The sequence below is a fragment of the Pseudophryne corroboree genome, chromosome 3 (assembly GCF_028390025.1).
Source record: "Pseudophryne corroboree isolate aPseCor3 chromosome 3, aPseCor3.hap2, whole genome shotgun sequence".
In the NCBI taxonomy this organism is placed as follows: Eukaryota; Metazoa; Chordata; class Amphibia; order Anura; family Myobatrachidae; genus Pseudophryne; species Pseudophryne corroboree.
This window is the reverse complement of record NC_086446.1, coordinates 114204939-114221856: the sequence shown is the minus strand read 5'-3', so window position 1 is coordinate 114221856 and position 16918 is coordinate 114204939. Positions and strand designations below refer to the sequence as shown.

General features: G+C 41.7%; 64 non-coding genes and 11 pseudogenes across 64 annotated transcripts; all 75 read left to right on the top strand.

Annotated features, from left to right (window-relative positions):
• The first annotated feature begins 56 nt into the window (after nucleotides 1-56).
• LOC134901417 (5S ribosomal RNA) lies at nucleotides 57-175 on the top strand. The gene has a single exon (XR_010174909.1). It is a non-coding gene; the product is annotated as a 5S ribosomal RNA (ribosomal RNA).
• A 107-nt stretch (nucleotides 176-282) lies between these two features.
• Nucleotides 283-401, top strand: LOC134885284 (5S ribosomal RNA). The gene has a single exon (XR_010169402.1). It is a non-coding gene; the product is annotated as a 5S ribosomal RNA (ribosomal RNA).
• Nucleotides 402-508: 107 nt separating this feature from the next.
• On the top strand, nucleotides 509-627 carry LOC135064097 (5S ribosomal RNA). The gene has a single exon (XR_010250412.1). It is a non-coding gene; the product is annotated as a 5S ribosomal RNA (ribosomal RNA).
• A 107-nt stretch (nucleotides 628-734) lies between these two features.
• On the top strand, nucleotides 735-853 carry LOC135067344 (5S ribosomal RNA). The gene has a single exon (XR_010253562.1). It is a non-coding gene; the product is annotated as a 5S ribosomal RNA (ribosomal RNA).
• Nucleotides 854-960: 107 nt separating this feature from the next.
• On the top strand, nucleotides 961-1079 carry LOC135062800 (5S ribosomal RNA). Its single transcript, XR_010249142.1, has one exon. It is a non-coding gene; the product is annotated as a 5S ribosomal RNA (ribosomal RNA).
• A 107-nt stretch (nucleotides 1080-1186) lies between these two features.
• On the top strand, nucleotides 1187-1305 carry LOC134885273 (5S ribosomal RNA). The gene has a single exon (XR_010169389.1). It is a non-coding gene; the product is annotated as a 5S ribosomal RNA (ribosomal RNA).
• Nucleotides 1306-1412: 107 nt separating this feature from the next.
• LOC134885260 (5S ribosomal RNA) lies at nucleotides 1413-1531 on the top strand. Its single transcript, XR_010169377.1, has one exon. It is a non-coding gene; the product is annotated as a 5S ribosomal RNA (ribosomal RNA).
• Nucleotides 1532-1638: 107 nt separating this feature from the next.
• Nucleotides 1639-1757, top strand: LOC134885248 (5S ribosomal RNA). Its single transcript, XR_010169366.1, has one exon. It is a non-coding gene; the product is annotated as a 5S ribosomal RNA (ribosomal RNA).
• Nucleotides 1758-1864: 107 nt separating this feature from the next.
• Nucleotides 1865-1983, top strand: LOC135059238 (5S ribosomal RNA). Its single transcript, XR_010245649.1, has one exon. It is a non-coding gene; the product is annotated as a 5S ribosomal RNA (ribosomal RNA).
• A 107-nt stretch (nucleotides 1984-2090) lies between these two features.
• LOC135066880 (5S ribosomal RNA) lies at nucleotides 2091-2209 on the top strand. Its single transcript, XR_010253116.1, has one exon. It is a non-coding gene; the product is annotated as a 5S ribosomal RNA (ribosomal RNA).
• Nucleotides 2210-2316: 107 nt separating this feature from the next.
• On the top strand, nucleotides 2317-2435 carry LOC134885237 (5S ribosomal RNA). The gene has a single exon (XR_010169355.1). It is a non-coding gene; the product is annotated as a 5S ribosomal RNA (ribosomal RNA).
• A 107-nt stretch (nucleotides 2436-2542) lies between these two features.
• On the top strand, nucleotides 2543-2661 carry LOC135065187 (5S ribosomal RNA). The gene has a single exon (XR_010251474.1). It is a non-coding gene; the product is annotated as a 5S ribosomal RNA (ribosomal RNA).
• Nucleotides 2662-2768: 107 nt separating this feature from the next.
• Nucleotides 2769-2887, top strand: LOC135060321 (5S ribosomal RNA). Its single transcript, XR_010246713.1, has one exon. It is a non-coding gene; the product is annotated as a 5S ribosomal RNA (ribosomal RNA).
• A 107-nt stretch (nucleotides 2888-2994) lies between these two features.
• Nucleotides 2995-3113, top strand: LOC135062799 (5S ribosomal RNA). The gene has a single exon (XR_010249141.1). It is a non-coding gene; the product is annotated as a 5S ribosomal RNA (ribosomal RNA).
• Nucleotides 3114-3220: 107 nt separating this feature from the next.
• Nucleotides 3221-3339, top strand: LOC134885225 (5S ribosomal RNA). Its single transcript, XR_010169344.1, has one exon. It is a non-coding gene; the product is annotated as a 5S ribosomal RNA (ribosomal RNA).
• A 107-nt stretch (nucleotides 3340-3446) lies between these two features.
• On the top strand, nucleotides 3447-3565 carry LOC134885213 (5S ribosomal RNA). The gene has a single exon (XR_010169333.1). It is a non-coding gene; the product is annotated as a 5S ribosomal RNA (ribosomal RNA).
• A 107-nt stretch (nucleotides 3566-3672) lies between these two features.
• On the top strand, nucleotides 3673-3791 carry LOC135059237 (5S ribosomal RNA). The gene has a single exon (XR_010245648.1). It is a non-coding gene; the product is annotated as a 5S ribosomal RNA (ribosomal RNA).
• A 107-nt stretch (nucleotides 3792-3898) lies between these two features.
• Nucleotides 3899-4017, top strand: LOC134885201 (5S ribosomal RNA). The gene has a single exon (XR_010169322.1). It is a non-coding gene; the product is annotated as a 5S ribosomal RNA (ribosomal RNA).
• Nucleotides 4018-4124: 107 nt separating this feature from the next.
• LOC135065186 (5S ribosomal RNA) lies at nucleotides 4125-4243 on the top strand. The gene has a single exon (XR_010251473.1). It is a non-coding gene; the product is annotated as a 5S ribosomal RNA (ribosomal RNA).
• Nucleotides 4244-4350: 107 nt separating this feature from the next.
• On the top strand, nucleotides 4351-4469 carry LOC135068987 (5S ribosomal RNA). The gene has a single exon (XR_010255178.1). It is a non-coding gene; the product is annotated as a 5S ribosomal RNA (ribosomal RNA).
• A 107-nt stretch (nucleotides 4470-4576) lies between these two features.
• On the top strand, nucleotides 4577-4695 carry LOC134885190 (5S ribosomal RNA). The gene has a single exon (XR_010169311.1). It is a non-coding gene; the product is annotated as a 5S ribosomal RNA (ribosomal RNA).
• A 107-nt stretch (nucleotides 4696-4802) lies between these two features.
• LOC135059348 (5S ribosomal RNA) lies at nucleotides 4803-4921 on the top strand. The gene has a single exon (XR_010245754.1). It is a non-coding gene; the product is annotated as a 5S ribosomal RNA (ribosomal RNA).
• Nucleotides 4922-5028: 107 nt separating this feature from the next.
• Nucleotides 5029-5147, top strand: LOC134885178 (5S ribosomal RNA). The gene has a single exon (XR_010169300.1). It is a non-coding gene; the product is annotated as a 5S ribosomal RNA (ribosomal RNA).
• Nucleotides 5148-5254: 107 nt separating this feature from the next.
• On the top strand, nucleotides 5255-5373 carry LOC135059236 (5S ribosomal RNA). Its single transcript, XR_010245647.1, has one exon. It is a non-coding gene; the product is annotated as a 5S ribosomal RNA (ribosomal RNA).
• Nucleotides 5374-5480: 107 nt separating this feature from the next.
• Nucleotides 5481-5599, top strand: LOC134885166 (5S ribosomal RNA). Its single transcript, XR_010169289.1, has one exon. It is a non-coding gene; the product is annotated as a 5S ribosomal RNA (ribosomal RNA).
• A 107-nt stretch (nucleotides 5600-5706) lies between these two features.
• On the top strand, nucleotides 5707-5825 carry LOC135069670 (5S ribosomal RNA). Its single transcript, XR_010255847.1, has one exon. It is a non-coding gene; the product is annotated as a 5S ribosomal RNA (ribosomal RNA).
• A 107-nt stretch (nucleotides 5826-5932) lies between these two features.
• LOC135066879 (5S ribosomal RNA) lies at nucleotides 5933-6051 on the top strand. Its single transcript, XR_010253115.1, has one exon. It is a non-coding gene; the product is annotated as a 5S ribosomal RNA (ribosomal RNA).
• A 107-nt stretch (nucleotides 6052-6158) lies between these two features.
• Nucleotides 6159-6277, top strand: LOC134885155 (5S ribosomal RNA). Its single transcript, XR_010169278.1, has one exon. It is a non-coding gene; the product is annotated as a 5S ribosomal RNA (ribosomal RNA).
• A 107-nt stretch (nucleotides 6278-6384) lies between these two features.
• LOC135065185 (5S ribosomal RNA) lies at nucleotides 6385-6503 on the top strand. Its single transcript, XR_010251472.1, has one exon. It is a non-coding gene; the product is annotated as a 5S ribosomal RNA (ribosomal RNA).
• Nucleotides 6504-6610: 107 nt separating this feature from the next.
• Nucleotides 6611-6729, top strand: LOC135062797 (5S ribosomal RNA). The gene has a single exon (XR_010249139.1). It is a non-coding gene; the product is annotated as a 5S ribosomal RNA (ribosomal RNA).
• A 107-nt stretch (nucleotides 6730-6836) lies between these two features.
• On the top strand, nucleotides 6837-6955 carry LOC134885142 (5S ribosomal RNA). The gene has a single exon (XR_010169265.1). It is a non-coding gene; the product is annotated as a 5S ribosomal RNA (ribosomal RNA).
• Nucleotides 6956-7062: 107 nt separating this feature from the next.
• On the top strand, nucleotides 7063-7181 carry LOC134885131 (5S ribosomal RNA). Its single transcript, XR_010169254.1, has one exon. It is a non-coding gene; the product is annotated as a 5S ribosomal RNA (ribosomal RNA).
• A 107-nt stretch (nucleotides 7182-7288) lies between these two features.
• LOC135059235 (5S ribosomal RNA) lies at nucleotides 7289-7407 on the top strand. Its single transcript, XR_010245646.1, has one exon. It is a non-coding gene; the product is annotated as a 5S ribosomal RNA (ribosomal RNA).
• A 107-nt stretch (nucleotides 7408-7514) lies between these two features.
• LOC134885120 (5S ribosomal RNA) lies at nucleotides 7515-7633 on the top strand. Its single transcript, XR_010169243.1, has one exon. It is a non-coding gene; the product is annotated as a 5S ribosomal RNA (ribosomal RNA).
• A 107-nt stretch (nucleotides 7634-7740) lies between these two features.
• LOC134887864 (5S ribosomal RNA) lies at nucleotides 7741-7859 on the top strand (annotated as a pseudogene).
• Nucleotides 7860-7966: 107 nt separating this feature from the next.
• Nucleotides 7967-8085, top strand: LOC135065184 (5S ribosomal RNA). Its single transcript, XR_010251471.1, has one exon. It is a non-coding gene; the product is annotated as a 5S ribosomal RNA (ribosomal RNA).
• Nucleotides 8086-8192: 107 nt separating this feature from the next.
• Nucleotides 8193-8311, top strand: LOC135068986 (5S ribosomal RNA). The gene has a single exon (XR_010255177.1). It is a non-coding gene; the product is annotated as a 5S ribosomal RNA (ribosomal RNA).
• Nucleotides 8312-8418: 107 nt separating this feature from the next.
• Nucleotides 8419-8537, top strand: LOC134885109 (5S ribosomal RNA). Its single transcript, XR_010169232.1, has one exon. It is a non-coding gene; the product is annotated as a 5S ribosomal RNA (ribosomal RNA).
• A 107-nt stretch (nucleotides 8538-8644) lies between these two features.
• On the top strand, nucleotides 8645-8763 carry LOC134885097 (5S ribosomal RNA). The gene has a single exon (XR_010169221.1). It is a non-coding gene; the product is annotated as a 5S ribosomal RNA (ribosomal RNA).
• Nucleotides 8764-8870: 107 nt separating this feature from the next.
• LOC135063780 (5S ribosomal RNA) lies at nucleotides 8871-8989 on the top strand. Its single transcript, XR_010250103.1, has one exon. It is a non-coding gene; the product is annotated as a 5S ribosomal RNA (ribosomal RNA).
• A 107-nt stretch (nucleotides 8990-9096) lies between these two features.
• On the top strand, nucleotides 9097-9215 carry LOC134884326 (5S ribosomal RNA). The gene has a single exon (XR_010168478.1). It is a non-coding gene; the product is annotated as a 5S ribosomal RNA (ribosomal RNA).
• Nucleotides 9216-9322: 107 nt separating this feature from the next.
• Nucleotides 9323-9441, top strand: LOC134885086 (5S ribosomal RNA). The gene has a single exon (XR_010169210.1). It is a non-coding gene; the product is annotated as a 5S ribosomal RNA (ribosomal RNA).
• A 107-nt stretch (nucleotides 9442-9548) lies between these two features.
• On the top strand, nucleotides 9549-9667 carry LOC135064031 (5S ribosomal RNA). Its single transcript, XR_010250346.1, has one exon. It is a non-coding gene; the product is annotated as a 5S ribosomal RNA (ribosomal RNA).
• Nucleotides 9668-9774: 107 nt separating this feature from the next.
• Nucleotides 9775-9894, top strand: LOC135067754 (5S ribosomal RNA). The gene has a single exon (XR_010253964.1). It is a non-coding gene; the product is annotated as a 5S ribosomal RNA (ribosomal RNA).
• Nucleotides 9895-10001: 107 nt separating this feature from the next.
• LOC135068663 (5S ribosomal RNA) lies at nucleotides 10002-10120 on the top strand. Its single transcript, XR_010254858.1, has one exon. It is a non-coding gene; the product is annotated as a 5S ribosomal RNA (ribosomal RNA).
• A 107-nt stretch (nucleotides 10121-10227) lies between these two features.
• On the top strand, nucleotides 10228-10346 carry LOC134885074 (5S ribosomal RNA). The gene has a single exon (XR_010169199.1). It is a non-coding gene; the product is annotated as a 5S ribosomal RNA (ribosomal RNA).
• A 107-nt stretch (nucleotides 10347-10453) lies between these two features.
• On the top strand, nucleotides 10454-10572 carry LOC135069936 (5S ribosomal RNA). Its single transcript, XR_010256114.1, has one exon. It is a non-coding gene; the product is annotated as a 5S ribosomal RNA (ribosomal RNA).
• A 107-nt stretch (nucleotides 10573-10679) lies between these two features.
• LOC134885062 (5S ribosomal RNA) lies at nucleotides 10680-10798 on the top strand. Its single transcript, XR_010169188.1, has one exon. It is a non-coding gene; the product is annotated as a 5S ribosomal RNA (ribosomal RNA).
• Nucleotides 10799-10905: 107 nt separating this feature from the next.
• LOC134888472 (5S ribosomal RNA) lies at nucleotides 10906-11024 on the top strand (annotated as a pseudogene).
• A 107-nt stretch (nucleotides 11025-11131) lies between these two features.
• LOC135066565 (5S ribosomal RNA) lies at nucleotides 11132-11250 on the top strand. Its single transcript, XR_010252809.1, has one exon. It is a non-coding gene; the product is annotated as a 5S ribosomal RNA (ribosomal RNA).
• Nucleotides 11251-11357: 107 nt separating this feature from the next.
• On the top strand, nucleotides 11358-11476 carry LOC134887270 (5S ribosomal RNA; annotated as a pseudogene).
• Nucleotides 11477-11583: 107 nt separating this feature from the next.
• LOC134885050 (5S ribosomal RNA) lies at nucleotides 11584-11702 on the top strand. Its single transcript, XR_010169177.1, has one exon. It is a non-coding gene; the product is annotated as a 5S ribosomal RNA (ribosomal RNA).
• Nucleotides 11703-11809: 107 nt separating this feature from the next.
• LOC134885038 (5S ribosomal RNA) lies at nucleotides 11810-11928 on the top strand. Its single transcript, XR_010169166.1, has one exon. It is a non-coding gene; the product is annotated as a 5S ribosomal RNA (ribosomal RNA).
• A 107-nt stretch (nucleotides 11929-12035) lies between these two features.
• Nucleotides 12036-12154, top strand: LOC135069935 (5S ribosomal RNA). The gene has a single exon (XR_010256113.1). It is a non-coding gene; the product is annotated as a 5S ribosomal RNA (ribosomal RNA).
• Nucleotides 12155-12261: 107 nt separating this feature from the next.
• Nucleotides 12262-12380, top strand: LOC134885026 (5S ribosomal RNA). Its single transcript, XR_010169154.1, has one exon. It is a non-coding gene; the product is annotated as a 5S ribosomal RNA (ribosomal RNA).
• Nucleotides 12381-12487: 107 nt separating this feature from the next.
• On the top strand, nucleotides 12488-12606 carry LOC134888471 (5S ribosomal RNA; annotated as a pseudogene).
• A 107-nt stretch (nucleotides 12607-12713) lies between these two features.
• On the top strand, nucleotides 12714-12832 carry LOC135066564 (5S ribosomal RNA). The gene has a single exon (XR_010252808.1). It is a non-coding gene; the product is annotated as a 5S ribosomal RNA (ribosomal RNA).
• A 107-nt stretch (nucleotides 12833-12939) lies between these two features.
• LOC134887268 (5S ribosomal RNA) lies at nucleotides 12940-13058 on the top strand (annotated as a pseudogene).
• Nucleotides 13059-13165: 107 nt separating this feature from the next.
• Nucleotides 13166-13284, top strand: LOC134885014 (5S ribosomal RNA). The gene has a single exon (XR_010169143.1). It is a non-coding gene; the product is annotated as a 5S ribosomal RNA (ribosomal RNA).
• A 107-nt stretch (nucleotides 13285-13391) lies between these two features.
• On the top strand, nucleotides 13392-13510 carry LOC135068662 (5S ribosomal RNA). The gene has a single exon (XR_010254857.1). It is a non-coding gene; the product is annotated as a 5S ribosomal RNA (ribosomal RNA).
• Nucleotides 13511-13617: 107 nt separating this feature from the next.
• LOC134887499 (5S ribosomal RNA) lies at nucleotides 13618-13736 on the top strand (annotated as a pseudogene).
• A 107-nt stretch (nucleotides 13737-13843) lies between these two features.
• LOC134901105 (5S ribosomal RNA) lies at nucleotides 13844-13962 on the top strand. The gene has a single exon (XR_010174599.1). It is a non-coding gene; the product is annotated as a 5S ribosomal RNA (ribosomal RNA).
• Nucleotides 13963-14069: 107 nt separating this feature from the next.
• On the top strand, nucleotides 14070-14188 carry LOC134884827 (5S ribosomal RNA). Its single transcript, XR_010168959.1, has one exon. It is a non-coding gene; the product is annotated as a 5S ribosomal RNA (ribosomal RNA).
• Nucleotides 14189-14295: 107 nt separating this feature from the next.
• LOC135066356 (5S ribosomal RNA) lies at nucleotides 14296-14414 on the top strand. Its single transcript, XR_010252604.1, has one exon. It is a non-coding gene; the product is annotated as a 5S ribosomal RNA (ribosomal RNA).
• A 107-nt stretch (nucleotides 14415-14521) lies between these two features.
• Nucleotides 14522-14640, top strand: LOC134901794 (5S ribosomal RNA). The gene has a single exon (XR_010175274.1). It is a non-coding gene; the product is annotated as a 5S ribosomal RNA (ribosomal RNA).
• A 107-nt stretch (nucleotides 14641-14747) lies between these two features.
• Nucleotides 14748-14866, top strand: LOC135069768 (5S ribosomal RNA). Its single transcript, XR_010255950.1, has one exon. It is a non-coding gene; the product is annotated as a 5S ribosomal RNA (ribosomal RNA).
• Nucleotides 14867-14973: 107 nt separating this feature from the next.
• On the top strand, nucleotides 14974-15093 carry LOC134885959 (5S ribosomal RNA). Its single transcript, XR_010170059.1, has one exon. It is a non-coding gene; the product is annotated as a 5S ribosomal RNA (ribosomal RNA).
• Nucleotides 15094-15200: 107 nt separating this feature from the next.
• Nucleotides 15201-15319, top strand: LOC134889710 (5S ribosomal RNA; annotated as a pseudogene).
• A 107-nt stretch (nucleotides 15320-15426) lies between these two features.
• LOC135064951 (5S ribosomal RNA) lies at nucleotides 15427-15545 on the top strand. The gene has a single exon (XR_010251247.1). It is a non-coding gene; the product is annotated as a 5S ribosomal RNA (ribosomal RNA).
• Nucleotides 15546-15652: 107 nt separating this feature from the next.
• On the top strand, nucleotides 15653-15771 carry LOC135058580 (5S ribosomal RNA). Its single transcript, XR_010245007.1, has one exon. It is a non-coding gene; the product is annotated as a 5S ribosomal RNA (ribosomal RNA).
• Nucleotides 15772-15878: 107 nt separating this feature from the next.
• LOC134887077 (5S ribosomal RNA) lies at nucleotides 15879-15997 on the top strand (annotated as a pseudogene).
• A 107-nt stretch (nucleotides 15998-16104) lies between these two features.
• LOC134892911 (5S ribosomal RNA) lies at nucleotides 16105-16224 on the top strand (annotated as a pseudogene).
• Nucleotides 16225-16331: 107 nt separating this feature from the next.
• LOC134885002 (5S ribosomal RNA) lies at nucleotides 16332-16450 on the top strand. Its single transcript, XR_010169131.1, has one exon. It is a non-coding gene; the product is annotated as a 5S ribosomal RNA (ribosomal RNA).
• A 107-nt stretch (nucleotides 16451-16557) lies between these two features.
• On the top strand, nucleotides 16558-16677 carry LOC134892715 (5S ribosomal RNA; annotated as a pseudogene).
• A 107-nt stretch (nucleotides 16678-16784) lies between these two features.
• Nucleotides 16785-16903, top strand: LOC134890035 (5S ribosomal RNA; annotated as a pseudogene).
• Nucleotides 16904-16918: the final 15 nt, after the last annotated feature.

Below are 16918 nucleotides of genomic sequence, written 5' to 3'. Positions count from 1 at the left end.
TCATTTATGAACCAGTAGTTAGAAGTAGAAAAGTTCTAACAGAAACCATAAAGCTCATCTACAGCCACACCACACTGGATACGCCCAATCTCATCTGATCTTGGAAGCTAAGCAGTGTTGGGCCTAGTTAGTACTTTGATGGGAGACCACCTGGGAATACAAGGTGCTGTAGATAATTTTATACTGTCAACACCGTTCTGTTGATGCATTCCATTTTAAAACGTATTCATTTATGAACCAGTAGTTAGAAGTAGAAAAGTTCAAACAGAAACCACAAAGTTCATCTACAGCCACACCACACTGGATACGCCCAATCTCATCTGATCTTGGAAGCTAAGCAGTGTTGGGCCTGGTTAGTACTTGGATGGGAGACCACCTGGGAATACAAGGTGCTGTAGATATTTTGATACTGCCAACACCGTTCTGTTGATGCATTCCATTTTCAAACGTATTCGTTTATGAACCAGTAGTTAGAAGTAGAAAAGTTCTAACAGAAACCATAAAGCTCATCTACAGCCACACCACACTGGATACGCCCAGTCTCATCTGATCTTGGAAGGTAAGCAGTGTTGGGCCTGGTTAGTACTTGGATGGGAGACCACCTGGGAATACAAGGTGCTGTAGATTTTTTTATCCTGACAACACCGTTCTGTTGATGCATTCCATTTTAAAACGTATTCATTTATGAACCAGTAGTTAGAAGTAGAAAAGTTCTAACAGAAACCAGAAAATTCATCTACAGCAACACCACACTGGATACGCCCAATCTCATCTGATCTTGGAAGCTAAGCAGTGTTGGGTCTGGTTAGTACTTGGATGGGAGACCACCTGGGAATACAAGGTGCTGTAGATATTTTTATACTGCCAACACCGTTCTGTTGATGCATTCCATTTTTAAACGTATTCATTTATGAACCAGTAGTTAGAAGTAGAAAAGTTCTAACAGAAACCACAAAGCTCATCTACAGCCACACCACACTGGATACGCCCAATCTCATCTGATTTTGGAAGCTAAGCAGTGTTGGGCCTGGTTAGTACTTGGATGGGAGACCACCTGGGAATACAAGGTGCTGTAGATATTTTTATACTACCAACACCGTTCTGTTGATGCATTCCATTTTCAAACGTATTCATTTATGAACCAGTAGTTAGAAGTAGAAAAGTTCTAACAGAAACCATAAAGCTCATCTACAGCCACACCACACTGGATACGCCCAATCTCATCTGATCTTGGAAGCTAAGCAGTGTTGGGCCTGGTTAGTACTTGGATGGGAGACCACCTGGGAATACAAGGTGCTGTAGATATTTTTATACTACCAACACCGTTCTGTTGATGCATTCCATTTTCAAACGTATTCATTTATGAACCAGTAGTTAGAAGTAGAAAAGTTCTAACAGAAACCATAAAGCTCATCTACAGCCACACCACACTGGATACGCCCAATCTCATCTGATCTTGGAAGCTAAGCAGTGTTGGGCCTGGTTAGTACTTGGATGGGAGACCACCTGGGAATACAAGGTGCTGTAGATATTTTTATACTGCCAACACCGTTCTGTTGATGCATTCCATTTTCAAACGTATTCATTTATGAACCAGTAGTTAGACGTAGAAAAGTTCTAACAGAAACCACAAAGCTCATCTACAGCCACACCACACTGGATACGCCCAATCTCATCTGATCTTGGAAGCTAAGCAGTGTTGGGCCTGGTTAGTACTTGGATGGGAGACCACCTGGGAATACAAGGTGCTGTAGATATTTTTATACTAACAACACCGTTCTGTTGATGCATTCCATTTTCAAATGTATTCGTTTATGAACCAGTAGTTAGAAGTAGAAAAGTTCTAACAGAAACCATAAATCTCATCTACAGCCACACCACACTGGATACGCCCAATCTCATCTGATCTTGGAAGCTAAGCAGTGTTGGGCCTGGTTAGTACTTGGATGGGAGACCACCTGGGAATACAAGGTGTTGTAGATATTTTTATACTGCCAACACCGTTCTGTTGATGCATTCCATTTTCAAACGTATTCATTTATGAACCAGTAGTTAGAAGTAGAAAAGTTCTAACAGAAACCAGAAAATTCATCTACAGCAACACCACACTGGATACGCCCAAACTCATCTGATCTTGGAAGCTAAGCAGTGTTGGGCCTGGTTAGTACTTGGATGGGAGACCACCTGGGAATACAAGGTGCTGTAGATATTTTTATACTGCCAACACCGTTCTGTTGATGCATTCCATTTTCAAACGTATTCATTCATGAACCAGTAGTTAGAAGTAGAAAAGTTCTAACAGAAACCACAAAGCTCATCTACAGCCACACCACACTGGATACGCCCAATCTCATCTGATCTTGGAAGCTAAGCAGTGTTGGGCCTGGTTAGTACTTGGATGGGAGACCACCTGGGAATACAAGGTGCTGTAGATATTTTTATACTACCAACACCGTTCTGTTGATGCATTCCATTTTCAAACGTATTCATTTATGAACCAGTAGTTAGAAGTAGAAAAGTTCTAACAGAAACCACAAAGCTCATCTACAGCCACACCACACTGGATACGCCCAATCTCATCTGATCTTGGAAGCTAAGCAGTGTTGGGCATGGTTAGTACTTGGATGGGAGACCACCTGGGAATACAAGGTGCTGTAGATATTTTTATCCTGCCAACACCGTTCTGTTGATGCATTCCATTTTCAAACGTATTCATTTATGAACCAGTAATTAGAAGTAGAAAAGTTCTAACAGAAACCACAAAGCTCATCTACAGCTATACCACACTGGATACGCCCAATCTCATCTGATCTTGGAAGCTAAGCAGTGTTGGGTCTGGTTAGTACTTGGATGGGAGACCACCTGGGAATACAAGGTGCTGTAGATATTTTTATACTGCCAACACCGTTCTGTTGATGCATTCCATTTTTAAACGTATTCATTTATGAACCAGTAGTTAGAAGTAGAAAAGTTCTAACAGAAACCACAAAGCTCATCTACAGCCACACCACACTGGATACGCCCAATCTCATCTGATTTTGGAAGCTAAGCAGTGTTGGGCCTGGTTAGTACTTGGATGGGAGACCACCTGGGAATACAAGGTGCTGTAGATATTTTTATACTACCAACACCGTTCTGTTGATGCATTCCATTTTCAAACGTATTCATTTATGAACCAGTAGTTAGAAGTAGAAAAGTTCTAACAGAAACCATAAAGCTCATCTACAGCCACACCACACTGGATACGCCCAATCTCATCTGATCTTGGAAGCTAAGCAGTGTTGGGCCTGGTTAGTACTTGGATGGGAGACCACCTGGGAATACAAGGTGCTGTAGATATTTTTATACTGCCAACACCGTTCTGTTGATGCATTCCATTTTCAAACGTATTCATTTATGAACCAGTAGTTAGACGTAGAAAAGTTCTAACAGAAACCACAAAGCTCATCTACAGCCACACCACACTGGATACGCCCAATCTCATCTGATCTTGGAAGCTAAGCAGTGTTGGGCCTGGTTAGTACTTGGATGGGAGACCACCTGGGAATACAAGGTGCTGTAGATATTTTTATACTAACAACACCGTTCTGTTGATGCATTCCATTTTCAAATGTATTCGTTTATGAACCAGTAGTTAGAAGTAGAAAAGTTCTAACAGAAACCATAAATCTCATCTACAGCCACACCACACTGGATACGCCCAATCTCATCTGATCTTGGAAGCTAAGCAGTGTTGGGCCTGGTTAGTACTTGGATGGGAGACCACCTGGGAATACAAGGTGTTGTAGATATTTTTATACTGCCAACACCGTTCTGTTGATGCATTCCATTTTCAAACGTATTAATTTATGAACCAGTAGTTAGAAGTAGAAAAGTTCTAACAGAAACCGCAAAGCTCATCTACAGCCACACCACACTGGATACGCCCAATCTCATCTGATCTTGGAAGCTAAGCAGTGTTGGGCCTGGTTAGTACTTGGATGGGAGACCACCTGGGAATACAAGGTGCTGTAGATATTTTTATCCTTCCAATACCGTTCTGTTGATGCATTCCATTTTCAAACGTATTCATTTATGAACCAGTAGTTAGAAGTAGAAAAGTTCTAACAGAAACCACAAAGCTCATCTACAGCCACACCACACTGGATACGCCCAATCTCATCTGATCTTGGAAGCTAAGCAGTGTTGGGCATGGTTAGTACTTGGATGGGAGACCACCTGGGAATACAAGGTGCTGTAGATATTTTTATCCTGCCAACACCGTTCTGTTGATGCATTCCATTTTAAAACGTATTCATTTATGAACCAGTAGTTAGAAGTAGAAAAGTTCTAACAGAAACCAGAAAATTCATCTACAGCAACACCACACTGGATACGCCCAATCTCATCTGATCTTGGAAGCTAAGCAGTGTTGGGTCTGGTTAGTACTTTGATGGGAGACCACCTGGGAATACAAGGTGCTGTAGATATTTTTATACTGCCAACACCGTTCTGTTGATGCATTCCATTTTTAAACGTATTCATTTATGAACCAGTAGTTAGAAGTAGAAAAGTTCTAACAGAAACCACAAAGCTCATCTACAGCCACACCACACTGGATACGCCCAATCTCATCTGATCTTGGAAGCTAAGCAGTGTTGGGCCTGGTTAGTACTTGGATGGGAGACCACCTGGGAATACAAGGTGCTGTAGATATTTTTATACTACCAACACCGTTCTGTTGATGCATTCCATTTTCAAACGTATTCATTTATGAGCCAGTAGTTAGAAGTAGAAAAGTTCTAACAGAAACCATAAAGCTCATCTACAGCCACACCATACTGGATACGCCCAATCTCATCTGATCTTGGAAGCTAAGCAGTGTTGGGCCTGGTTAGTACTTGGATGGGAGACCACCTGGGAATACAAGGTGCTGTAGATATTTTTATACTGCCAACACCGTTCTGTTGATGCATTCCATTTTCAAACGTATTCATTTATGAACCAGTAGTTAGACGTAGAAAAGTTCTAACAGAAAACACAAAGCTCATCTACAGCCACACCACACTGGATACGCCCAATCTCATCTGATCTTGGAAGCTAAGCAGTGTTGGGCCTGGTTAGTACTTGGATGGGAGACCACCTGGGAATACAAGGTGCTGTAGATATTTTTATACTAACAACACCGTTCTGTTGATGCATTCCATTTTCAAATGTATTCGTTTATGAACCAGTAGTTAGAAGTAGAAAAGTTCTAACAGAAACCATAAATCTCATCTACAGCCACACCACACTGGATACGCCCAATCTCATCTGATCTTGGAAGCTAAGCAGTGTTGGGCCTGGTTAGTACTTGGATGGGAGACCACCTGGGAATACAAGGTGTTGTAGATATTTTTATACTGCCAACACCTTTCTGTTGATGCATTCCATTTTCAAACGTATTAATTTATGAACCAGTAGTTAGAAGTAGAAAAGTTCTAACAGAAACCGCAAAGCTCATCTACAGCCACACCACACTGGATACGCCCAATCTCATCTGATCTTGGAAGCTAAGCAGTGTTGGGCCTGGTTAGTACTTGGATGGGAGACCACCTGGGAATACAAGGTGCTGTAGATATTTTTATCCTTCCAATACCGTTCTGTTGATGCATTCCATTTTCAAACGTATTCATTTATGAACCAGTAGTTAGAAGTAGAAAAGTTCTAACAGAAACCACAAAGCTCATCTACCGCCACACCACACTGGATACGCCCAATCTCATCTGATCTTGGAAGCTAAGCAGTGTTGGGCCTGGTTAGTACTTGGATGGGAGACCACCTGGGAATACAAGGTGTTGTAGATATTTTTATACTGCCAACACCGTTCTGTTGATGCATTCCATTTTCAAACGTATTCATTTATGAACCAGTAGTTAGAAGTAGAAAAGTTCTAACAGAAACCAGAAAATTCATCTACAGCAACACCACACTGGATACGCCCAAACTCATCTGATCTTGGAAGCTAAGCAGTGTTGGGCCTGGTTAGTACTTGGATGGGAGACCACCTGGGAATACAAGGTGCTGTAGATATTTTTATACTGCCAACACCGTTCTGTTGATGCATTCCATTTTCAAACGTATTCATTCATGAACCAGTAGTTAGAAGTAGAAAAGTTCTAACAGAAACCACAAAGCTCATCTACAGCCACACCACACTGGATACGCCCAATCTCATCTGATCTTGGAAGCTAAGCAGTGTTGGGCCTGGTTAGTACTTGGATGGGAGACCACCTGGGAATACAAGGTGCTGTAGATATTTTTATACTACCAACACCGTTCTGTTGATGCATTCCATTTTCAAACGTATTCATTTATGAACCAGTAGTTAGAAGTAGAAAAGTTCTAACAGAAACCACAAAGCTCATCTACAGCCACACCACACTGGATACGCCCAATCTCATCTGATCTTGGAAGCTAAGCAGTGTTGGGCATGGTTAGTACTTGGATGGGAGACCACCTGGGAATACAAGGTGCTGTAGATATTTTTATCCTGCCAACACCGTTCTGTTGATGCATTCCATTTTCAAACGTATTCATTTATGAACCAGTAGTTAGAAGTAGAAAAGTTCTAACAGAAACCACAAAGCTCATCTACAGCCACACCACACTGGATACGCCCAATCTCATCTGATTTTGGAAGCTAAGCAGTGTTGGGCCTGGTTAGTACTTGGATGGGAGACCACCTGGGAATACAAGGTGCTGTAGATATTTTTATACTACCAACACCGTTCTGTTGATGCATTCCATTTTCAAACGTATTCATTTATGAACCAGTAGTTAGAAGTAGAAAAGTTCTAACAGAAACCATAAAGCTCATCTACAGCCACACCACACTGGATACGCCCAATCTCATCTGATCTTGGAAGCTAAGCAGTGTTGGGCCTGGTTAGTACTTGGATGGGAGACCACCTGGGAATACAAGGTGCTGTAGATATTTTTATACTGCCAACACCGTTCTGTTGATGCATTCCATTTTCAAACGTATTCATTTATGAACCAGTAGTTAGACGTAGAAAAGTTCTAACAGAAACCACAAAGCTCATCTACAGCCACACCACACTGGATACGCCCAATCTCATCTGATCTTGGAAGCTAAGCAGTGTTGGGCCTGGTTAGTACTTGGATGGGAGACCACCTGGGAATACAAGGTGCTGTAGATATTTTTATACTAACAACACCGTTCTGTTGATGCATTCCATTTTCAAATGTATTCGTTTATGAACCAGTAGTTAGAAGTAGAAAAGTTCTAACAGAAACCATAAATCTCATCTACAGCCACACCACACTGGATACGCCCAATCTCATCTGATCTTGGAAGCTAAGCAGTGTTGGGCCTGGTTAGTACTTGGATGGGAGACCACCTGGGAATACAAGGTGTTGTAGATATTTTTATACTGCCAACACCGTTCTGTTGATGCATTCCATTTTCAAACGTATTAATTTATGAACCAGTAGTTAGAAGTTGAAAAGTTCTAACAGAAACCGCAAAGCTCATCTACAGCCACACCACACTGGATACGCCCAATCTCATCTGATCTTGGAAGCTAAGCAGTGTTGGGCCTGGTTAGTACTTGGATGGGAGACCACCTGGGAATACAAGGTGCTGTAGATATTTTTATCCTTCCAATACCGTTCTGTTGATGCATTCCATTTTCAAACGTATTCATTTATGAACCAGTAGTTAGAAGTAGAAAAGTTCTAACAGAAACCACAAAGCTCATCTACCGCCACACCACACTGGATACGCCCAATCTCATCTGATCTTGGAATCTAAGCAGTGTTGGGCCTGGTTAGTACTTGGATGGGAGACCACCTGGGAATACAAGGTGCTGTAGATATTTTTATCCTTCCAATACCGTTCTGTTGATGCATTCCATTTTCAAACGTATTCATTTATGAACCAGTAGTTAGAAGTAGAAAAGTTCTAACAGAAACCACAAAGCTCATCTACAGCCACACCACACTGGATACGCCCAATCTCATCTGATCTTGGAAGCTAAGCAGTGTTGGGCATGGTTAGTACTTGGATGGGAGACCACCTGGGAATACAAGGTGCTGTAGATATTTTTATCCTGCCAACACCGTTCTGTTGATGCATTCCATTTTAAAACGTATTCATTTATGAACCAGTAGTTAGAAGTAGAAAAGTTCTAACAGAAACCAGAAAATTCATCTACAGCAACACCACACTGGATACGCCCAATCTCATCTGATCTTGGAAGCTAAGCAGTGTTGGGTCTGGTTAGTACTTTGATGGGAGACCACCTGGGAATACAAGGTGCTGTAGATATTTTTATACTGCCAACACCGTTCTGTTGATGCATTCCATTTTTAAACGTATTCATTTATGAACCAGTAGTTAGAAGTAGAAAAGTTCTAACAGAAACCACAAAGCTCATCTACAGCCACACCACACTGGATACGCCCAATCTCATCTGATCTTGGAAGCTAAGCAGTGTTGGGCCTGGTTAGTACTTGGATGGGAGACCACCTGGGAATACAAGGTGCTGTAGATATTTTTATACTACCAACACCGTTCTGTTGATGCATTCCATTTTCAAACGTATTCATTTATGAACCAGTAGTTAGAAGTAGAAAAGTTCTAACAGAAACCATAAAGCTCATCTACAGCCACACCACACTGGATACGCCCAATCTCATCTGATCTTGGAAGCTAAGCAGTGTTGGGCCTGGTTAGTACTTGGATGGGAGACCACCTGGGAATACAAGGTGCTGTAGATATTTTTATACTGCCAACACCGTTCTGTTGATGCATTCCATTTTCAAACGTATTCATTTATGAACCAGTAGTTAGACGTAGAAAAGTTCTAACAGAAAACACAAAGCTCATCTACAGCCACACCACACTGGATACTCCCAATCTCATCTGATCTTGGAAGCTAAGCAGTGTTGGGCCTGGTTAGTACTTGGATGGGAGACCACCTGGAAATACAAGGTGCTGTAGATATTTTTATACTGCCAACACCGTTCTGTTGATGCATTCCATTTTCAAACGGATTCATTTATGAACCAGTAGTTAGAAGTAGAAAAGTTCTAACAGAAACCATAAAGCTCATCTACAGCCACACCACACTGGATACGCCCAATCTCATCTGATTTTGGAAGCTAAGCAGTATTGGGCCTGGTTAGTACTTGGATGGGAGACCACCTGGGAATACAAGGTGCTGTAGATATTTTTATACTGCCAACAACGTTCTGTTGATGTATTCCATTTTCAAACGTATTCATTTATGAACCAGTAGTTAGAAGTAGAAAAATTCTAACAGAAACCACAAAGCTCATCTACAGCCACACCACACTGGATACGCCCAATCTCATCTGATCTTGGAAGCTAAGCAGTGTTGGGCCTGGTTAGTACTTGGATGGGAGACCACCTGGGAATACAAGGTGCTGTAGATATTTTTATACTGCCAACACCGTTCTGTTGATGCATTCCATTTTCAAACGTATTCATTTATGAACCAGTAGTTAGAAGTAGAAAAGTTCTAACAGAAACCACAAAGCTCATCTACAGCCACACCACACTGGATACGCCCAATCTCATCTGATCTTGGAAGCTAAGCAGTGTTGGGCCTGGTTAGTACTTGGATGGGAGACCACCTGGGTATACAAGGTGCTGTAGATAATTTTATACTGCCAACACCGTTCTGTTGATGCATTCCATTTTAAAACGTATTCATTTATGAACCAGTAGTTAGAAGTAGAAAAGTTCTAACAGAAACCACCAAGTTCATCTACAGCCACACCACACTGGATGCGCCCAATCTCATCTGATCTTGGAAGCTAAAGCAGTGTTGGGCCTGGTTAGTACTTGGATGGGAGACCACCTGGGAATACAAGGTGCTGTAGATATTTTTATACTGCCAACACCGTTCTGTTGATGCATTCCATTTTCAAACGTATTCATTTATGAACCAGTAGTTACAAGTAGAAAAGTTCTAACAGAAACCACAAAGCTCATCTACAGCCACACCACACTGGATATGCCCAATCTCATCTGATCTTGGAAGCTAAGCAGTATTGGGCCTGGTTAGTACTTGGATGGGAGACCACCTGGGAATACAAGGTGCTGTAGATATTTTTATACTGCCAACACCGTTCTGTTGATGCATTCCATTTTCAAACGTATTCATTTATGAACCAGTAGTTAGAAGTAGAAAAGTTCTAACAGAAACCACAAAGCTCATCTACAGCCACACCACACTGGATACGCCCAATCTCATCTGATCTTGGAAGCTAAGCAGTGTTGGGCCTGGTTAGTACTTGGATGGGAGACCACCTGGGAATACAAGGTGCTGTAGATATTTTTATACTGCCAACACCGTTCTGTTGATGCATTCCATTTTCAAATATATTCATTTATGAACCAGTAGTTAGAAGTAGAAAAGTACTAACAGAAACCATAAAGCTCTTCTACAGCCACACCACACTGGATATGCCCAATCTCATCTGATCTTGGAAGCAAAGCAGTGTTGGGCCTGGTTAGTACTTGGATGGGAGACCACCTGGGAATACAAGGTGCTGTAGATAATTTTATACTGCCAACACCGTTCTGTTGATGCATTCCATTTTCAAACGTATTCATTTATGAACCAGTAGTTAGAAGTAGAAAAGTTCTAACAGAAACCGCAAGGCTCATCTACAGCCACACCACACTGGATACGCCCAATCTCATCTGATCTTGGAAGCTAAGCAGTGTTGGGCCTGGTTAGTACTTGGATGGGAGACCACCTGGGAATACAAGGTGCTGTAGATATTTTTATACTGCCAACACCGTTCTGTTGATGCATTCCATTTTCAAACGTATTCATTTATGAACCAGTAGTTAGACGTAGAAAAGTTCTAACAGAAACCATAAAGCTCATCTACAGCCACACCACACTGGATACTCCCAATCTCATCTGATCATGGAAGCTAAGCAGTGTTAGGCCTGGTTAGTACTTGGATGGGAGACCACCTGGGAATACAAGGTGCTGTAGATATTTTTATACTGCCAACACCGTTCTGTTGATGCATTCCATTTTCAAACGTATTCATTTATGAACCAGTAGTTAGAAGTAGAAAAGTTCTAACAGAAACCATAAAGCTCATCTACAGCCACACCACACTGGATACGCCCAATTTCATCTGATCTTGGAAGCTAAGCAGTGTTGGGCCTGGTTAGTACTTGGATGGGAGACCACCTGGGAATACAAGGTGCTGTAGACATTTTTATGCTTCCAACACCGTTCTGTTGATGCATTCAATTTTCAAATGAATTCATTTATGAACCAGTAGTTAGAAGTAGAAAAGTTCAAACAGAAACCACAAAGCTCATTTACAGCCACACCACACTGGATACGCCCAATCTCATCTGATTTTGGAAGCTAAGCAGTATTGGGCCTGGTTAGTACTTGGATGGGAGACCACCTGGGAATACAAGGTGCTGTAGATATTTTTATACTGCCAACAACGTTCTGTTGATGTATTCCATTTTCAAACGTATTCATTTATGAACCAGTAGTTAGAAGTAGAAAAGTTCTAACAGAAACCACAAAGCTCATCTACAGCCACACCACACTGGATACGCCCAATCTCATCTGATCTTGGAAGCTAAGCAGTGTTGGGCCTGGTTAGTACTTGGATGGGAGACCACCTGGGAATACAAGGTGCTGTAGATATTTTTATACTGCCAACACCGTTCTGTTGATGCATTCCATTTTCAAACGTATTCATTTATGAACCAGTAGTTAGAAGTAGAAAAGTTCTAACAGAAACCACAAAGCTCATCTACAGCCACACCACACTGGATACGCCCAATCTCATCTGATCTTGGAAGCTAAGCAGTGTTGGGCCTGGTTAGTACTTGGATGGGAGACCACCTGGGAATACAAGGTGCTGTAGATATTTTTATACTGCCAACACCGTTCTGTTGATGCATTCCATTTTCAAATATATTCATTTATGAACCAGTAGTTAGAAGTAGAAAAGTACTAACAGAAACCATAAAGCTCTTCTACAGCCACACCACACTGGATATGCCCAATCTCATCTGATCTTGGAAGCAAAGCAGTGTTGGGCCTGGTTAGTACTTGGATGGGAGACCACCTGGGAATACAAGGTGCTGTAGATAATTTTATACTGCCAACACCGTTCTGTTGATGCATTCCATTTTCAAACGTATTCATTTATGAACCAGTAGTTAGAAGTAGAAAAGTTCTAACAGAAACCGCAAGGCTCATCTACAGCCACACCACACTGGATACGCCCAATCTCATCTGATCTTGGAAGCTAAGCAGTGTTGGGCCTGGTTAGTACTTGGATGGGAGACCACCTGGGAATACAAGGTGCTGTAGATATTTTTATACTGCCAACACCGTTCTGTTGATGCATTCCATTTTCAAACGTATTCATTTATGAACCAGTAGTTAGACGTAGAAAAGTTCTAACAGAAACCATAAAGCTCATCTACAGCCACACCACACTGGATACTCCCAATCTCATCTGATCATGGAAGCTAAGCAGTGTTAGGCCTGGTTAGTACTTGGATGGGAGACCACCTGGGAATACAAGGTGCTGTAGATATTTTTATACTGCCAACACCGTTCTGTTGATGCATTCCATTTTCAAACGTATTCATTTATGAACCAGTAGTTAGAAGTAGAAAAGTTCTAACAGAAACCATAAAGCTCATCTACAGCCACACCACACTGGATACGCCCAATTTCATCTGATCTTGGAAGCTAAGCAGTGTTGGGCCTGGTTAGTACTTGGATGGGAGACCACCTGGGAATACAAGGTGCTGTAGACATTTTTATGCTTCCAACACCGTTCTGTTGATGCATTCAATTTTCAAATGAATTCATTTATGAACCAGTAGTTAGAAGTAGAAAAGTTCAAACAGAAACCACAAAGCTCATTTACAGCCACACCACACTGGATACGCCCAATCTCATCTGATTTTGGAAGCTAAGCAGTATTGGGCCTGGTTAGTACTTGGATGGGAGACCACCTGGGAATACAAGGTGCTGTAGATATTTTTATACTGCCAACAACGTTCTGTTGATGTATTCCATTTTCAAACGTATTCATTTATGAACCAGTAGTTAGAAGTAGAAAAGTTCTAACAGAAACCACAAAGCTCATCTACAGCCACACCACACTGGATACGCCCAATCTCATCTGATCTTGGAAGCTAAGCAGTGTTGGGCCTGGTTAGTACTTGGATGGGAGACCACCTGGGAATACAAGGTGCTGTAGATATTTTTATACTGCCAACACCGTTCTGTTGATGCATTCCATTTTCAAACGTATTCATTTATGAACCAGTAGTTAGAAGTAGAAAAGTTCTAACAGAAACCACAAAGCTCATCTACAGCCACACCACACTGGATATGCCCAATCTCATCTGATCTTGGAAGCTAAGCAGTATTGGGCCTGGTTAGTACTTGGATGGGAGACCACCTGGGAATACAAGGTGCTGTAGATATTTTTATACTGCCAACACCGTTCTGTTGATGCATTCCATTTTCAAACGTATTCATTTATGAACCAGTAGTTAGAAGTAGAAAAGTTCTAACAGAAACCACAAAGCTCATCTACAGCCACACCACACTGGATACGCCCAATCTCATCTGATCTTGGAAGCTAAGCAGTGTTGGGCCTGGTTAGTACTTGGATGGGAGACCACCTGGGTATACAAGGTCCTGTAGATAATTTTATACTGCCAACACCGTTCTGTTGATGCATTCCATTTTAAAACGTATTCATTTATGAACCAGTAGTTAGAAGTAGAAAAGTTCTAACAGAAACCACCAAGTTCATCTACAGCCACACCACACTGGATGCGCCCAATCTCATCTGATCTTGGAAGCTAAGCAGTGTTGGGCCTGGTTAGTACTTGGATGGGAGACCACCTGGGAATACAAGGTGCTGTAGATATTTTTATACTGCCAACACCGTTCTGTTGATGCATTCCATTTTCAAACGTATTCATTTATGAACCAGTAGTTACAAGTAGAAAAGTTCTAACAGAAACCACAAAGCTCATCTACAGCCACACCACACTGGATATGCCCAATCTCATCTGATCTTGGAAGCTAAACAGTATTGGGCCTGGTTAGTACTTGGATGGGAGACCACCTGGGAATACAAGGTGCTGTAGATATTTTTATACTGCCAACACCGTTCTGTTGATGCATTCCATTTTCAAACGTATTCATTTATGAACCAGTAGTTAGAAGTAGAAAAGTTCTAACAGAAACCACAAAGCTCATCTACAGCCACACCACACTGGATACGCCCAATCTCATCTGATCTTGGAAGCTATGCAGTGTTGGGCCTGGTTAGTACTTGGATGGGAGACCACCTGGGAATACAAGGTGCTGTAGATATTTTTATACTGCCAACACCGTTCTGTTGATGCATTCCATTTTCAAACGTATTCATTTATGAACCAGTAGTTAGAAGTAGAAAAGTTCTAACAGAAACTATAAAGCTCATCTATAGCCACACCACACTGGATACGCCCAATCTCATCTGATCTTGGAAGCTAAGCAGTGTTGGGCCTGGTTAGTACTTGGATGGGAGACCACCTGGGAATACAAGGTGCTGTAGATAATTTTATACTGCAAACACCGTTCTGTTGATGCATTCCATTTTAAAACATATTCGTTTATGAACCAGCAGTTAGAAGTAGAAAAGTTCTAACAGAAACCACAAAGTTCATCTACAGCCACACCACACTGGATATGCCCAATCTCATCTGATCTTGGAAGCTAAGCAGTGTTGGGCCTGGTTATTACTTGGATGGGAGACCACCTGGGAATACAAGGTGCTGTAGATATTTTTATACTGCCAACACCGTTCTGTTGATGCATTCCATTTTCAAACGTATTCATTTATGAACCAGTAGTTAGAAGTAGAAAAGTTCAAACAGAAACCACAAAGCTCATCTACAGCCACACCACACTGGATACGCCCAATCTCATCTGATCTTGGAAGCTAAGCAGTGTTGGGCCTGGTTAGTACTTGGATGGGAGACCACCTGGGAATACATAGGTGGTGTAGATATTTTTATACTGCCAACACCGTTCTGTTGATGCATTCCATTTTCAAACGTATTCATTTATGAACCAGTAGTTAGAAGTAGAAAAGTTCTAACAGAAACCACAAAGCTCATCTACAGCCACACAACACTTGATACGCCCAATCTCATCTGATCTTGGAAGCTAAGCAGTGTTGGGTCTGGTTAGTACTTGGATGGGAGACCACCTGGGAATACAAGGTGCTGTAGATATTTTTATACTGCCAAAACCGTTCTGTTGATGCATTCCATTTTCAAACGAATTCATTTATGAACCAGTAGTTAGAAGTAGAAAAGTTCTAACAGAAACCACAAACCTCATCTACAGCCACACCACACTGGATACGCCCAATCTCATCTGATCTTGGAAGCTAAGCAGTGTTGGGCCTGGTTAGTACTTGGATGGGAGACCACCTGGGAATACAAGGTGATGTAGATATTTTTATACTACCAACACCGTTCTGTTGATGTATTCCATTTTCAAACGTATTCATTTATGAACCAGTAGTTAGAAGTAGAAAAGTTCTAACAGAAACCATAAAGCTCATCTGCAGCCACACCACACTGGATACGCCCAATCTCATCTGATCTTGGAAGCTAAGCAGTGTTGGGCCTGGTTAGTACTTGGATGGGAGACCACCTGGGAATACAAGGTGCTGTAGATATTTTTATACTACCAACACCGTTCTGTTGATGCATACCATTTTCAAACGTATTCATTTATGAACCAGTAGTTAGAAGTAGAAAAGTACTAACAGAAAACATAAAGCTCTTCTACAGCCACACCACATTGGATATGCCCAATCTCATCTGATCTTGGAAGCTAAGCAGTGTTGGGCCTGGTTTGTACTTGGATGGGAGACCACCTGGGAATACAAGGTGCTGTAGATGTTTTTATACTACCAACACCGTTCTGTTGATGCATTCCATTTTCAAACGTATTCATTTATGAACCAGTAGTTAGAAGTAGAAAAGTACTAACAGAAACCATAAAGCTCTTCTACAGCCACACCACATTGGATATGCCCAATCTCATCTGATCTTGGAAGCTAAGCAGTGTTGGGCCTGGTTAGTACTTGGATGGGAGACCACCTGGGAAAACATAGGTGGTGTAGATATTTTTATACTGCCAACACCGTTCTGTTGATGCATTCCATTTTCAAACGTATTCATTTATGAACCAGTAGTTAGAAGTAGAAAAGTTCTAACAGAAACCACAAAGCTCATCTACAGCCACACCACACTGGATACGCCCAATCTCATCTGATCTTGGAAGCTAAGCAGTGTTGGGCCTGGTTAGTACTTGGATGGGAGACCACCTGGGAATACAAGGTGCTGTAGATACTTTTATACTGCCAACACCGTTCTGTTGATGCATTCAATTTTCAAATGTATTCATTTATGAACCAGTAGTTAGAAGTAGAAAAGTTCAAACAGAAACCACAAAGCTCATCTACAGCCACACCACACTGGATACGCCCACTCTCATCTGATCTTGGAAGCTAAGCAGTGTTGGGCCTGGTTAGTACTTGGATGGGAGACCACCTGGGAATACATAGGTGGTGTAGATATTTTTATACTGCCAACACCGTTCTGTTGATGCATTCCATTTTCAAACGTATTCATTTATGAACCAGTAGTTAGAAGTAGAAAATTTCTAACAGAAACCACAAAGCTCATCTACAACCACACCACACTGGATACGCCCACTCTCATCTGATCTTGGAAGCTAAGCAGTGTTGGGCCTGGTTAGTACTTGGATGGGATACCACCTGGGAATACAAGGTGCTGTAGATATTTTTATACTGCCAA